The following is a 15,037-nucleotide window of genomic DNA, read 5'->3' as shown; positions in this document are numbered from 1 at the left end:
AACTAAGAATAACCAAGTAACCAGATGTAAGGGAGAGTCTTTGCTTAAACTTGCAGTGTTTTTTTTTTAAAACTACACTGTCCGAAACTTTCAGACGTTTGCCTCCTTTCATTGATGTTTGACTTCCTTATTCCTGAATGGTGTCAGCATTGATCATGACAATCATACTAACCGGTGTATTGGGTACTATGAGTCATATCCCAAAATTGTGGAGTGCTGATATTTATTATTACTAAGAACACTCCATTAATGTTTTGCAAATACGAATATAATATATTTTCTCAGGCGCTATATTTCAGAGCAATTTCTTGGTAAATTGATACATTAGTCTATGTTTCGAGTGAAACCGAGCACATATCAGGATGAGGCGAATAGCCTGATACATACAAAAACACATACATGTAGCATGCATTACACTCTTTATTGAGTAAAGAAGTAAAACAACCGAGTTGGCATGATATCTGACCGAGGTATTCAACATAGTATCATATCACACAACCCAAATTGGCTGCAGTCGTGATCCTTATACACGCGTTGTAAGATATCAGAAGTACAGAAGTCTTTTTCTTTGGTCCTGAGGCATTTACAAAATTTAACATGTTTTCATTGGTACATACTAAGGAGGGCCAAATGAAAGCTCAAAATGTCAACCATGTAATTGTTACTCATGGTTTAACAAGGTCTCTTTCGTTCTCAAAACTACAATATAACTACAATAACCACAATAAGTGAAATACATTTCTGATAATTTCGACAGTAGTATATGTAAACCTCATTATATGTGATGAAAATATGTTAGTAGTGCACAATGTATGACTTGGCTTGTGAAGAACGGGCAAAACAATGTGTATCTATTATGTACAATTGTCAGATTCAGAAACTCGTGTTATTGTTTCCATGCCATTTAGTAATAAAGTCTGATGTGTCCTGTAGTGAAAGCATAACCAAAGGGACATCACCTAGAAAATAGAATTCAGGAAAAACATGAGAGTAGAAAAGAAGGTGTCCCATGACGAAGTTGCTCGAATCGCCAAGGTCAATCCTTCACCCTTCTATGCATCTGCTGTGACTAGCCATGTTTCTCCATGAGTAAACAAGACAACAGCAGTTGTTAACACAAGTGAAGCGAAACCACCTCTGTACCAAATGCTCTCCTAGGTTGTTTCTGGCAAATACTCTGTACATGGTTTAAATGTAGACGAAGCACGATCAACTAAATCAGCATCAACTCATACTATTCCTTTGGCTCAAACTCCGTTTCTAAGTACATGTAGCTCCCATCAAAGTTTCATTCCGGTTGTTTCAACAGAACTAGCAAAAGGTGAGGTGAATTGGGGTTTAACGGCGCGTCCCAGATTATTGCACTTGTATAGCGACGCGCATGTGTGTGTGTGTGTGTGTGTGTGTGTGTGTGTGTGTGTGTGTGCTTGTACTAGTCCGGACTCATGCCGATTTATAGTGCTAGCCCACTGAGATACCGTGTGTGTGTGTGTGTGTGTGTGTGTGCTTGTACTAGTCCGGACTGATGCCGATTTATAGTGCTAGCCCACTGAGATACCATGCCGCAACTTAACCCAATACCCCACTCAGACACAGTATACTGACTTCAAGCCGACCGACCTAGTGCCGAGCACCAGACAGGGTAACAACTAGCAAAGAAGAGCAAATAGATCAAATGGTATCTGCTGCAAAAAGTAATTTATTGTTTTGATGTGTCAAGAGATATCTTGAATAATGTATATTTTGATAAGGAATAATGGAAAAAGCTTTCGGTTTCCTTACCATTTGGTACTGCGAATACTCAAAGTCTTGTGGCCCAGGGATATAACCTTAAACATTAATGATTAGACTAGTTTACGTCATGACAAAATAATTAGTAATCCAAATGTAGAAACTACCCGTCGAGGAGGTTGCTCTATCTTTATTATGTATATTTAAAGGAACACATATTTCCAAGAACAGTTTTTGAAGTAATGCGGTAGAAATATATTATTGTCATAAAAGGAAAATCATAGTCATTAATATATACAACACTGGAAAACCAAGTGTGAATGATTACACGAAATTGTTGAAGCATCTGATGGTCCATACTTCATTTGTGGTGATTCCAACAGACAAAATGAATTATGGGGCAGTGATCAACCAGATTTCAGCGGAACAGTCCTTGAAGCTTTTTTGGATGAAGCTGATCTAGTTATCCTGAATAACGGAAAAATTACCAGAATGGATCATAGAAGATGGACCTTTTCTCCTTTAGAGCTATCTATAATGGTTTCCTCTTCATTGGGAAATAAGTGCAACTGGGAGGATGTTCTCGGCAGTGATCATTTGCCAGTGTTGGCAGATATTCAGGTGAGTCCACTAAGGTCATGTAATGATCATGAACCTAGATGGAAGTTTAAAAAGGTGAATTAGGCTGAATGTTCCTCTCTGTGTAATGAACATATATCACTCTTGACTTGATCAATGATGATATTGATACCTCCAAAGGAAATATTACCAAACAGATTGTTGCAATAATGGAGGAATCCATGTCGTCTGTGAATGCATCAAATAAACAGCAAGCCTTAGTGGAAAAAAGCCAATAGGACAAGGAGAAACGCTTACAATAAGGTAGATATACCTCAGTCCCATGTGATTTGACTGTGTCCAGGAAAAAACGTGCAGAGTTTCAACACATTGTTAGGAGTACAAAACTTTCAAGTTGGCGTATGTTCATCACTTCAATGAATAGGATTGCCCCATTTAAGTCCATTTCGTCCAGAGTAAAGATGATTTGTGGTACAAATAGAAGATGTCCTATTCCTGCTATGGGCATAACTGGCAACACAGTGACGAATAGTCGAAAACTGAAAGGTTGGTAGAACAGTTCTGAAAACGTCTGAAAACAGCCTTGAAAGATGTTATGGAATCATACGAAACACACTTTATGATAGATATTTCATCGACTATGGTTGATGTTAATTCAGATTAACACATGATGAGCTGACGGGGGCAATTTCTAAAGCTCTCAACTCATCTCCTGGGGCAGATAACTTGTGTTATGAAATGTTTAAGAATATGCCTGATACTTCTCTTGAAGTGATTCGCGAGCTTTTGAATATGTACTTGCATAAAATGATTCTTGATCTATGCCAAAGGCTTTGAGACACGCCTTAATTTTACCTGTAGCTAAACCAGGTAAAGACACCTCATTACCAGCATCCTTAAGGCTAATTTCCCTTACCTCTAATTTATGTAAAATTATGGAAAGAATAGTTACTAACCGCTTCACGTATTATTTTGAGAAACAATAGTACTTATCCCGAATTCAATGAAGGTTTGAAAACGTCGCTCATGAACTGATCAGCATGTAAGACTACAGACAGGAGCTCAGGAAGTAATTTGCAATCAGGACCACATGATGTGCGTATTCCTTGATATTGAAAATGGTTTAAGATATGATTTGGCGATATGGGTTACATTTGAAACTGCAAAAGCTTTGTATAAAAGGTAGCATATGTTTAGATGGATACATCCACTTCACGGGAAGTTGTGGTACTGTATTCTTAAGGTGCTCCCTGTTTTGCAACAGCACTCACTCACTCTGAAACGTCGCCGATAAGCCTAGAATCGTTTAATATGTTTTGGAAAATACGCAAACACGAACGCCGAAGTCTTCGTTCCGCCATATAGGATTGTGTTTTTTAAATCACATTTAACTCAGCTGTGACACATGCATCCATGAATTCCTTATACATTTTGGAATCAAATGACAAATGATCTTTGTCACCAATGCAAATTATCTAGATGAAATCAAGCGAAATAAATTAGGTGTGAAAAGTTGCAACGAACACTAGGCTCGCAAAACTGTACTTGTTGAAATGCAAACAAAGTAAAATTCAGATTTTACACTGATTTTACATCGTAGCACGAATTATAGAATAACAAATACATACATTACAATAATCCGGTTACTTACATGACACGTTTATGTATTTATGATCTCTCAATAAAGAAAAATCCTCCTCTGGAAATCCCGCATACTGTTGTCAGCGAACAAGCTATTTTGTAAAGGTCGGTCACCATATGCATTAGTGATGTCATACGGAAGTAAACGTTGCTGTACATATTTGGTAATTTGTTTGAGGTTCAAACCTTTTACTCGGCATCCAGTGGGTTCTTTGATTTTGTCTAGTTTGCATTATCATCATCGCCTTGATAATCCACAGATATGGCGGAAACCTTTTTGTGTCACGGGTCACATTATTTATGCGTAGTAAGCAGTACGTCGGATGACGTCACTCATGACCGTGGTGTTATATGTATTAATGCGCCACAGCGATCATGTATGACAAAATATATCGATTCGATACTAAAAATGTGCGATTTAGGGTGTGTAAGAAAGAGATTACTTTACTCGTGCCTGTCAGATACCATATATTTTACAACTCGATGTTTCAAAGCGTATCTAGTCAGTCATTGGATTGTCTGGTCCAGACTTGATTATTTACAGACCGCCGTCATATAGCTGGAATATTGCTGAGTGCGGCGTTAAACAACAAACAAACAACAACAAATCGTATGTAACTTGCTTTCGCTCGTTAGATATGTTTTAAAAACAACTCGATGTAAGATAAATGGTATCTGACAGACATTCGTGTGGTAATCTCTATATCTCTTGGGGACCATAACATGACCCAGTGTTCTAACTTCAGGCTATATATTTTGATTAGATACTTACATGGTCAAGTCATATATCCCATCCTTGCAGCCATTGAAACAGTGTCATTAGTCTATTGAAGTGTGTGTCCAAAACTCACTGGGGAGCTAGTGACTGTGTCGAGTATATCATGTGTGACCGGTCTCACGGCAAGATATCGTCTGGCTTGAACATTCAGAAATAGGCAGCACAACATGGAGTTGGTCACTTGAATCCAATGGATCCATCAGCACCTTCTAAAACTGTTCTTTGGCTTCTCCTAAAGCCAGGATTGTGTTATAAACTCAATTCCATTGTTAAGAAAAATAGTCCAAATATAGTGAGAGCAATTTGTGAGGATTTTCTGCAAGAACGATATACAGACTTTAAAGACATTTATACTGACGTCGCCAAGGATTTTCCAATGGTTCTTGCTGCTAGAGCTTTCTTGATCCCTGTTTACACTATCTCCGGCGTGTTCAGGCTTCATGACTACATTTGATATTTGAAACATTGACATGGGTGGATAAACATGACCATGAAGCAAACAGTTTTACTGATTCATTAGTCATTGAGGCTTTTTGAGGCTGCAGTTAATGTATCCATAAATGAGATTATGTACGAAATTGTGAAACCGGACACATTTTTTGAATACTAATTATATCTCATGCAACTTTGTATGGGTTCCAGCTTATGTCGGTTTGAAGGGTAATGAAATAGCAGATAATCTTGCTAGGTCGGGATTGCAAAAGGATGAGGTTTATAATTCTGAATTCAGGCCTTGCCAAAGTGATTTTGAATATACCTTTGCGAAGTCGGTCTCCATATAATGGCAACATTTGTGGAATGTTAGTTCTACTGGACGACATTTGCACAGATTATGCTCGTCTCGTTTAACATTACCTGTAAGATGGTTCAAGTCAAAGGACAACACTACAGTATGTGACTGCAACAGCCAAGTTTGATATCATCATAATATATTGTCTGGTGGAAATAAACATTAAAACGAAACATATATATCGCTTTTAAATCATTTTAACATTCCTTTTCTGTTAATCTTACAATCCATTTCATTAAGCTTCATTAATCCTGTCATTTCATCAGAGTAATCGTGTACAATGTAATAAAGTTGAAATACATGGTAAATTAATTCTTGTGGTGCAGTTACTCTCCTAGTATTTTTGATTGTAAAACATCACTTGATGTGCGCAAATAAACTTTATTTCTGGTGCAAGTCCCCCGAACGATAAACCACGACAACCACCACAGCTTTTGTTGTTTGGCAAACACTTTGTTTTATTGTAATTATGTTCTGGATTTATTCGGTTACGAGTTTAGGTGGATGCACAATGTAACTTTTAATGATCATACGACATGAAAGAAATCAGGTTTTCGTTTAATTTGATAAAATGTTCCAAGTTTTGTATGCACTTGCCCTTTGAGACCTTGTCTAATTCTAAATTTGTAGCAACTCCATAGATGCTATAAAGGGAGGTTACTAATATATTCAACAGACAGTGATGAATAATGGCCATAGACATGCATGTCTACAACTAGCAATCCCTGATAGTGTAGGTTTCTTTTGCTTTCAATGAAGTCGCACATTTGTGATTGATCTTGTTGTATGTAAATCCAAGACAGGACCTTTGACGGCTGCAGGCGATTGCACATGCCATTTTAGATACAACAGGAGGGACTCTCGACATGCCCACCAAGTGTGGTCTTCGTCCCGTGTTGATGAAGCAGGAAAACGTAACTGAAAACAAACAGTGATACTTTTAAAGGCCACTGATACTGATTTAACTCACCGTAGCGAATACGTTTTAACGTCACAGTTACCATTATCTTAGATATATCACGTCGGTCAGTAAATCTTCATGAGTGGTCAAAGCAAAAAATGAATTAAAACGATCTACAGATTTTGGACACGGTGACATGCAGTAAGCCAAGTCACAGATGTCATTCTGTTCTTACGCCAAGAAAGCGTATATACTTACTTGAACCATGGTGTAACTTGCTGTTGAACTCCACCAGGTGAAGAGAAAATCCAGGATAAGCTTTCCACTCACAGTGAAAGAAGTGAATAATACACGACTGCCTCTTGCTATTGTGGCTGTAGGCGATGCAGTTAGCCAGCCTTGAACAGGTGGATTGACATGACGTCTCTTTACATTTATTTAACGTGTAGCCACACTTCAAACTGCCGGACTTCTGACTATTATATGTGACCTCACCTGCCGAATAATCATACTTCATAACAAACAAATGATTGTAGTGTGCCTATTATTTTTGAAATAAGAACATGACACGGACATAACTCTTGCAGGTAATTCCCCAAGGAGGGGAAATTGATGGCTTTCCTTGGCTTGTTTGAATTACTCGAGTGTATTACTCGTCGTTTCAGGTACTGTTGAAAAACCATTTCAACAGGAAGTGGAGGAAATGTGAGTTTACTACTCTCAAGACGGTATTATGTCAATTATCTGGGGTACACATCTCTCTCTCTCTCTCTCTCTCTCTCTCTCTCTCTCTCTCTCTCTCTCTCTCTCTCAGGACCTCAGAACTGAGATGACAAACAAAACGAAATGATTGTTTTAAGGTCGTACCTTTGTCTTGGAAATCCTCCTGTGCTGCAAACTGCACCGCAGAGTTATGCATATGGAGATCTTTCTCTTCAACATAGCCCTTGCGGCACCAGCATGATTGGTCGGATGAATCAAAGTCAACTAAAGAACACACACGTTTGCTTTGTAACCTCAAACACATGTGTATATTACTCACACCATCTTCTTTATCTCCTCCTTGTACGTTGCGGTACAGCCTCATCACCGTCGGACGGCGACCTGTGATGGCAAATATTGCTATAGATTATCAAACATGGGTGAGATAAGATTGCGGTTCGGAAGCCATAAACCAAACATCTGATATATTAGCAGGTTTAGTACTATGATGCTGACAAAACATAACCGTAACTCTTGTTATAGGTGATACTGATATAGTAATAAAGTCAATGTTTTGATGCTGCTCTCAGCTGCCCCAGTTGTCTGTCCATATTGATTGGTACATACAAGGCCTCGCTAACAGTTTTCTGTCGTTTCTAATCATAATTAGGATTATGTTAGATTATGACTAACATCAATGACAGTGCCCTGACAATACCTTTACAGTTGGGATCTTTGAGGATAACCTTCGTCCCTTTTCCTTTTTTGTATTTGCTGTGTTTGTGAATGGTGCAGTTGTTGTCTGTCCACGTTGCTGTTGTACACGTGTCTACTACTCTGCACAGTTCCTGACACTCCGAAAAGCTGACAGGGCCAAGTAAGTTCTCCCCCTCTTCCATCGTCCCATCCGTCACAGACATACAGTGGGATTCTGCAAAAAAATGATTGTGAGGTGTTTGCAAGGAACAGTTTGCTCCGTGGTAATTTAAAATTACATATATCACAATCAGCTTTATATTTGACCCTACGACATTAATATTACCCATGAGTTTAATCCCAGATATCCAACTCCCCGGATGTCTTTGTGTGGCGGTACAACCAGTGGTGCTAGTACATGTTGTCTCGGTTATACTGTCCAACGACCCTTCCATGGATAATATGCAGTGGTTTATAAAGTATCATAGTGATCAAGTCCCATATCATTACAGACCCGTGAAGATCCGGGGTAGAATAGGTCTTCAGCAACCCATTCTTGCCGTAAAAAGCGACTATGCTTGTCGTAAGAGGCGACTAACGGGATCGGACGGTCAGGCTCGCTGACTTGGTTGATGCATGTCATCGATCCCAATTGAGTGGATCGATGCTCATGATATTTATCACTGTATTGTCTGGTCGAGACACGATTATTTACAGACCGCCGTCATATAGCTGGAATATTGCTGAGTGCGGCGTAAAACAACAAACCAAAACCATATCATCACAGACACACACCCAAATCAGTCATGTTCCCTTACGCTGAGGTTCGCATGCCGGACGTTGGACTCCTCTGACAACATTACAGGAGAGCACTGGTGATTACCCCAATGTATAAGCTCAAAACACCGCTGGGGTCTGGCTAGAATGTGTCGACTTAACAGTGGTACAACACGTTGTCGCCGAGCTTGCAGTTTAGCTGCATGCAGACGATTTCTAATGGTGTGGTCAGTAATTATAAGTTAAACTTAAATTCCGGTGGTATGGCGCATGTGAACATCAATGTGATGTGAACCGATCATTGGCACTTTGTGTCTGCAGAAACCAAAGTCTGCACATCAAAGACTGAGACACATTTAACATAATGGCAAACTCTTGCTGAGTTCTACCAGTTCGAAGCATGCCAAAAGACCTTGTTAACGACGCATTCCCAGTATGATGATCAACAATACCAATTGCTCAGAGCGATTTTCATGTTTCTTTCAAGTGTCAAAATCGCCGAAGTTATGTTGCCAGTTAAGCAACACGAGGAAAGATATTTGATAAGTAATGAAGACATACCTGAAGACTTACATTTTCACTGATGCACATTTTAAGCTTAATCTGATGATAATTGTTCTACAGAATAATCGTATGTATCGATAATGCATCGGCTGCTGTTTGTGAACTTCCTGTCTGTTACGGCATGTGATTAATCATTGTGTGCAACTACATTTAACTTGCATGTAATGAATGACCATCCATGTGTTAGCAGAAATATATATGTGTGTGTATTTGTGTGTGCATGTGTGTGTATGAGTGTGTGTATGTGCGTGTGTGTGTGCGTGTGCGTGTGCGTGTGCGTGTGCGTGTGCGTGTATTCTACTGTATAAACAGCTTCAAAGATTCTCGTCCCCGAGTTTAACTAAACGAATTCCCATCTGTTCTTTGATCAGTGAGCACCCTACATTTGTCTTTGTACAAAATATGCGTTAAGGGGGTTGTATGCGTCCCTTGTACCATCTTGCAAGAATACGTAACTGAACTTCAGTATCTGTGCTATGACTTCACAGACATCGGTGGTTATTCACAATACCTGTTACTTTCTTGCAAAGTGGGAATTTAAAAACGAGGACCGACGTCATTTTTCTACGGAAACTCTCCGTTGGGGAGGCGCACGCCCTCTTCGTGGCATCCCAATAGACTTCAGAAGATGTCCTCTGGTCAAACCCGAGGGATATACACTCAAGCGAGCTGACGTTCATCAGAAACGGATGTATGGGCTTGCGAGCTATTTGCATTGTCACGCATTGCGTGGCTGAAAAATACAACACATTTTAATTGTAAACAAGAATGAAATACTCATATTCCCCGCCAATATTACATGTCCGGTTGTGTGCAATGCATTAGCTCCTGTGAACTATGTTCACTGGACCTTTTTGTAAATGGCCCAATTGCAGCACTAAAAAAATATTATTGGTGTTGTTTTGCCATATGCAGTTTATTGATGGATTATGTAACTGTATTTGTAATGAATTGTGTTATTACTTAAACAATAACCAGAGAAGTAAGGGAGTTCCTACTTTAAGATTAATGGGAGCAGGGGTTTCCATGAGGTTTACTGAGAAGTACAGCACCAATCATCTCATGATCTGAGTAGTAGACTGGAGTCTGGAATGCTACAGCACTAGCATGATCAGTGAGTTGGAGAGTGAATGAGTTGAGTTATTTTCGGCACCCTAAAGAAATCTTCAAGTTTTAGCTTTTTACTCAGCTCACAGTTAAAATGCCCAATAACTAGGACATGTTCACATTCAAGCTGCTTGGAGAGATCCTGAAGTTTCTGCATGAAATGAATAAGTGAATGTGACAATCGTGTTGGAGGAACATACACACAAGCAATGCAAAACTTGCCAACAAGAAAGGAATGTATTCAATGCTGCGAGATGACATCATATCACATAGCTTGACACTGTTCTTGAAACTTGTTGAAACGTACACAGAAATACCATGTGCAGTGTCTCCTGGATAGACTTGATATCCCGGCAGGTCTCTTTCGCTGTGATGATTGATGTGTGTTTCTGTGGAACACAAAACATCAAGTACACCAACAAACTTACACTGCGAGGAAGTAGGCTGGTTCGCGTGCCCATGTTTATGTTACCGGCATGCACGGCGAGGGAGAAGGCTGGTTCGGGCGACACGATTAATGTTACTGGTACCCTGGTTCAAATGACACTGTTCATGTTACCGGTATGCACTGCTAGGAAGTAGGCTGGTTCGGGTGCCCCTGTTCATGTTCCGGTACCCACTGTAAGGAAGTAGGCTGGCTCGGGTGCCCCTGTTCATGTTCCGGTACCCACTGTGAGGAAGTAGGCTGGCTCGGGTGCCCCTGTTCATGTTACCGGTACCCACTGTGAGGAAGTAGGCTGGCCCGGGTGCCCCTGTTCATGTTACCGGTACCCGCTGTGAGGAAGTAGGCTGGTTCCGGGTGCCCCTGTTCATGTTACCGGTACCCGCTGTGAGGAAGTAGGCTGGTTCCGGGTGCCACTGTTCATGTTTCGGTACCCACTGCGAGGAAGTAGGCTGGCTCGGGTGCCCCTGTTCATGTTCCGGTACCCACTGCTAGGAAGTAGGCTGGTTCGGGTGCCCCTGTTCATGTTACCGGTACCCACTGTGAGGAAGTAGGCTGGTTCGGGTGCCCCTGTTCATGTTCCGGTACCCACTGTAAGGAAGTAGGCTGGCTCGGGTGCCCCTGTTCATGTTACCGGTACCCACTGTGAGGAAGTAGGCTGGCTCGGGTGCCCCTGTTCATGTTTCGGTACCCACTGTGAGGAAGTAGGCTGGCCCGGGTGCCCCTGTTCATGTTACCGGTACCCACTGTGAGGAAGTAGGCTGGTTCGGGTGCCCCTGTTCATGTTACCGGACCCACTGTGAGGAAGAAGGCTGGCCCGGGTGCCCCTGTTCATGTTACCGGTACCCACTGTGAGGAAGTAGGCTGGTTCGGGAGCCCCTGTTTATGTTACCGGTACCCACTGTGAGGAAGTAGGCTGGCTCGGGTGCCACTGTTCATGTTACCGGTACCCACTGTGAGGAAGTAGGCTGGTTCGGGTGCCCCTGTTCATGTTACCGGTACCCACTGTGAGGAAGTAGCCTGGCCCGGGTGCCACTGTTCCTGCTACCATCATGCACTTCCAAGCCTTTTGAATTATCTCTTAAAATGGAGAAATTGTTTTTCTATTTTGACCATGCACGACCCATGGCCAAGTTCATTTCTTCTGTGAATATCATGTGTTACATAATCCTGATTCGCTCAAGCAAATATCAAGCTTACTGGAAACACTCCATCCAGTTCAATAGTAACATCCCAGGTTGGTATTCTTTTATCCCGCTTATTGCATATACTATAAGAGGATTCATATCACGAGTGTGTGCTTCTAAATTGAGCTCCCATTTCAGCCGTTGCTCGATCTCTGTTCCAGCGTCAGTCGTGGCATTTCTTTGGCGTAGTTTTATCAAGTGTGTTCCTAAGCTTTCAGCTTATTGCATTTATACACGTGGATTTCCTGCTATAGGATGAACACTTGTTTTACCAAGTGCAAGGGCGGCGCTGTCATATGTTCCGCGTCAGGGTGATTTCTAGACCATCTCTTTCAGAAAACACACTTTAATTGTATTTTTTTTGAACAAAATGAACAACATCAACCTACAGATTCTGTGTCGGGAAGTTCCGTTTACCTTTGTGTTTCAATTTGGAAATCACCTCAGAACACTGATATGAAACACGTGTGTTGCATGGACATTGATTGGTTGATACCCATCTTTTGACCTTTCTAATGATTCACAATTTTGTTTTCAAATGTAAACAAGAATTGTAATTTTCACATTTAAAGTGAAAGTATCATGAAATATAATAATAGAGTTCTTAATTCATTATGTAGCCAGTACAATACGGTGGCCGAGAAAAAAGTCTTAAAGCGTAAAGTTAGCGCTGCTGCGCTTTATTAAAAGTACGCATTTAAGGTCTGTATTTGTCACAACCCAAACGAATCTTAAAAGTGCTAACGAGGAGGCGTGGCTTAACTAGCATGGCCGGCTAGGCCTTCAAGCTGATTGGGTATTACCATGTATGTCAGGAGTATGGCCAGCGGGGGCGTGCCAAGTAACCTTGATTTAAAGTGAATTATATAATTTTAACATCGTAGGATATTTTCCTTTTCAATTTTAGGGACTGTTACGGCATATATTATCGCAGGGCACATATTGTCACCGGCGACAACATATGCCAACGTTCACGTCACATATTGTAGCAGGCGACAATAAATGCCGGGGTTCACTGCACATGTTGTCGGCATTCGTCAGCGCAACAAAAAACAAAGTTGGAAACATATAACGACGGGGGTAAATATAGTCGTCAGTATGTCAGTGTGTTTGTCCGTTAAGTATTGATTTCAGTTCTCATTGATAAATACTTCAACAATAAAAACTTCACAGACTTCTTGTTTTTTTTCCATTAACACACGAAACTATAGACAACAATAAGAAATCACTGAATAATGCAATACAATATATAAATTGTCAATGCAAGAGAATAACCAGTCTAGATTATCAGCCGAAACAAATTAATATTTGGCGTAAAGGTCAAAATAGCTGTGAGATTATTTGAATTGACTACTGAAAATCACTGATGACACAAGGTGTTCGCGAAAAAAGTAAGCATGTCGTGCCCCAGCGGTAGCACTGCCTTCCACTCATGTTGTTGCAACATTAATGCAATGTTATTTAAGTATTGATTAAAAAATACGAAGTCGTTCCCATTTTCTATCAAGTTTATGTCTTTCCTGAAATGTCTCTCCTGTTTTTCATGTGAACATTATCGTATGTCCTTGATTAAACGCCGAACCCCGATTAAACGAAGAAACGTCACGTAAATTTTATGCAATAATTTCTCCAAACGCCGGGAATGAAGGTGTACCTATGCGGGTGGCCAAGCCGTCTAAGGCGCCGAGACTTGCTGTGCAGAGTTGCGTCCCTTCGGCACGCCAGAAACCTATGATTGTGGGTTCGAATACCGATTATGTTTCTTGGTTTGTCAGCACCATACCCATGCTCGTGGGTTCCACCTAAGTGGTAAACGCCTGAGACCTGCATCACTTCGGGCTTTCCTCCCACATTAAGCTGACACGGCCTGATATGAAACCCAACTCACTCACTCAAACTGCCCATGTACCAACCCAAGTGAAAGCTCATCAATTTTTAATTGCATGTCTATTTTAAAAATTAGACAGATAGAATTAGGGTGTAGCTTTCCATATACACGTCAATGAAAATAGATTAAGAGTATACACAAATATAAGTATAAATATAGCAATGAGTAACATAGACGAAAAAGCGTATACCTATTTCTCTTCCCTCTTAAATATCATTTAATGTATTATAAAACTGTACAAAACATTCTTTAAAATCTAAGAGAAACCAATGGTTTTGATAGAACGTTGGAACGCAAACTAAAGATTTCGGTATTGCCTCTTTTCCTGTTCATAAATATAAACATGTATATGAGTGTATGAATATCATTTGTTAGTACAGGTATAACTATTTAAGCGCGTTAACGTAGTGCCCCTGACAGTGGTAAATCGTATAGTTTCGAAATCAATCAAACATAACTATTTCATATTATCATATCTAACATATTCTCGAAGTACTTACTTGTCTGACTTGGATACAGAATAAGCAGGAGTAGAAATATCATTCTGAGATATTGTGAAGAGGCTTAAGCTTCTATCTCCTATCTTGTCCCTGTCTTAAGTGTTATTTGGAAAGGCCGTTGAAATGGCTAGTGATATACAGCTGAAGGCTGATACATTCGTCAATCGTGCCAAGATGAAGCTCACCTGGCACAACACGTTGGATTATATACCATGGTCCCATATGATATTCAAACTTTCCACTTTCAAGCATAAGTTGGTTGTCATGCATAAGTACCTAACATCTCGCACAAGTAATTCTAGATAAGAATGTATTATGTCACATGGTTAATCAAGCAATACAATACTGCTTTTTGTGTCAGCCAAAATAAAAAATGTTTCATTGTCCCTTTCCGGCCTGAAGTTCAATGTTTCAAAGTTTTGGTTTCATCAACATTGTTGATCTAACACGTTTCGAAAGGGATTGTTATGTGCTTCATGTCTAAATACATTAACCATTTTCGCTTGCAAGGACGGCACTGTCATGTGTAACGCGTTCGGGTGATGTGATTTCTTTTACATGTGCTTCGCTTTCAGAAAACTCACTTTCCATTAATTATGTTTTTCTTTCGTAAAAAGAACATCATCAACCTATAATTTCTTTGCCGGGAAGTTCAGTTAACCTTCGCGTTTAAATATGCAGAATACAGAGAAATGGGAATTGATTAGTATCTTGTGACTAACTCGGGAATTGTTTTTTATATATATATATTTCT

Source organism: Haliotis rufescens, unplaced genomic scaffold (assembly GCF_023055435.1).
Source record: "Haliotis rufescens isolate VD_foot unplaced genomic scaffold, xgHalRufe1.0.p SCAF_1, whole genome shotgun sequence".
In the NCBI taxonomy this organism is placed as follows: Eukaryota; Metazoa; Mollusca; class Gastropoda; order Lepetellida; family Haliotidae; genus Haliotis; species Haliotis rufescens.
The sequence above is the reverse complement of the archived record's forward strand: the minus strand, read 5'-3'. Positions refer to the sequence as shown.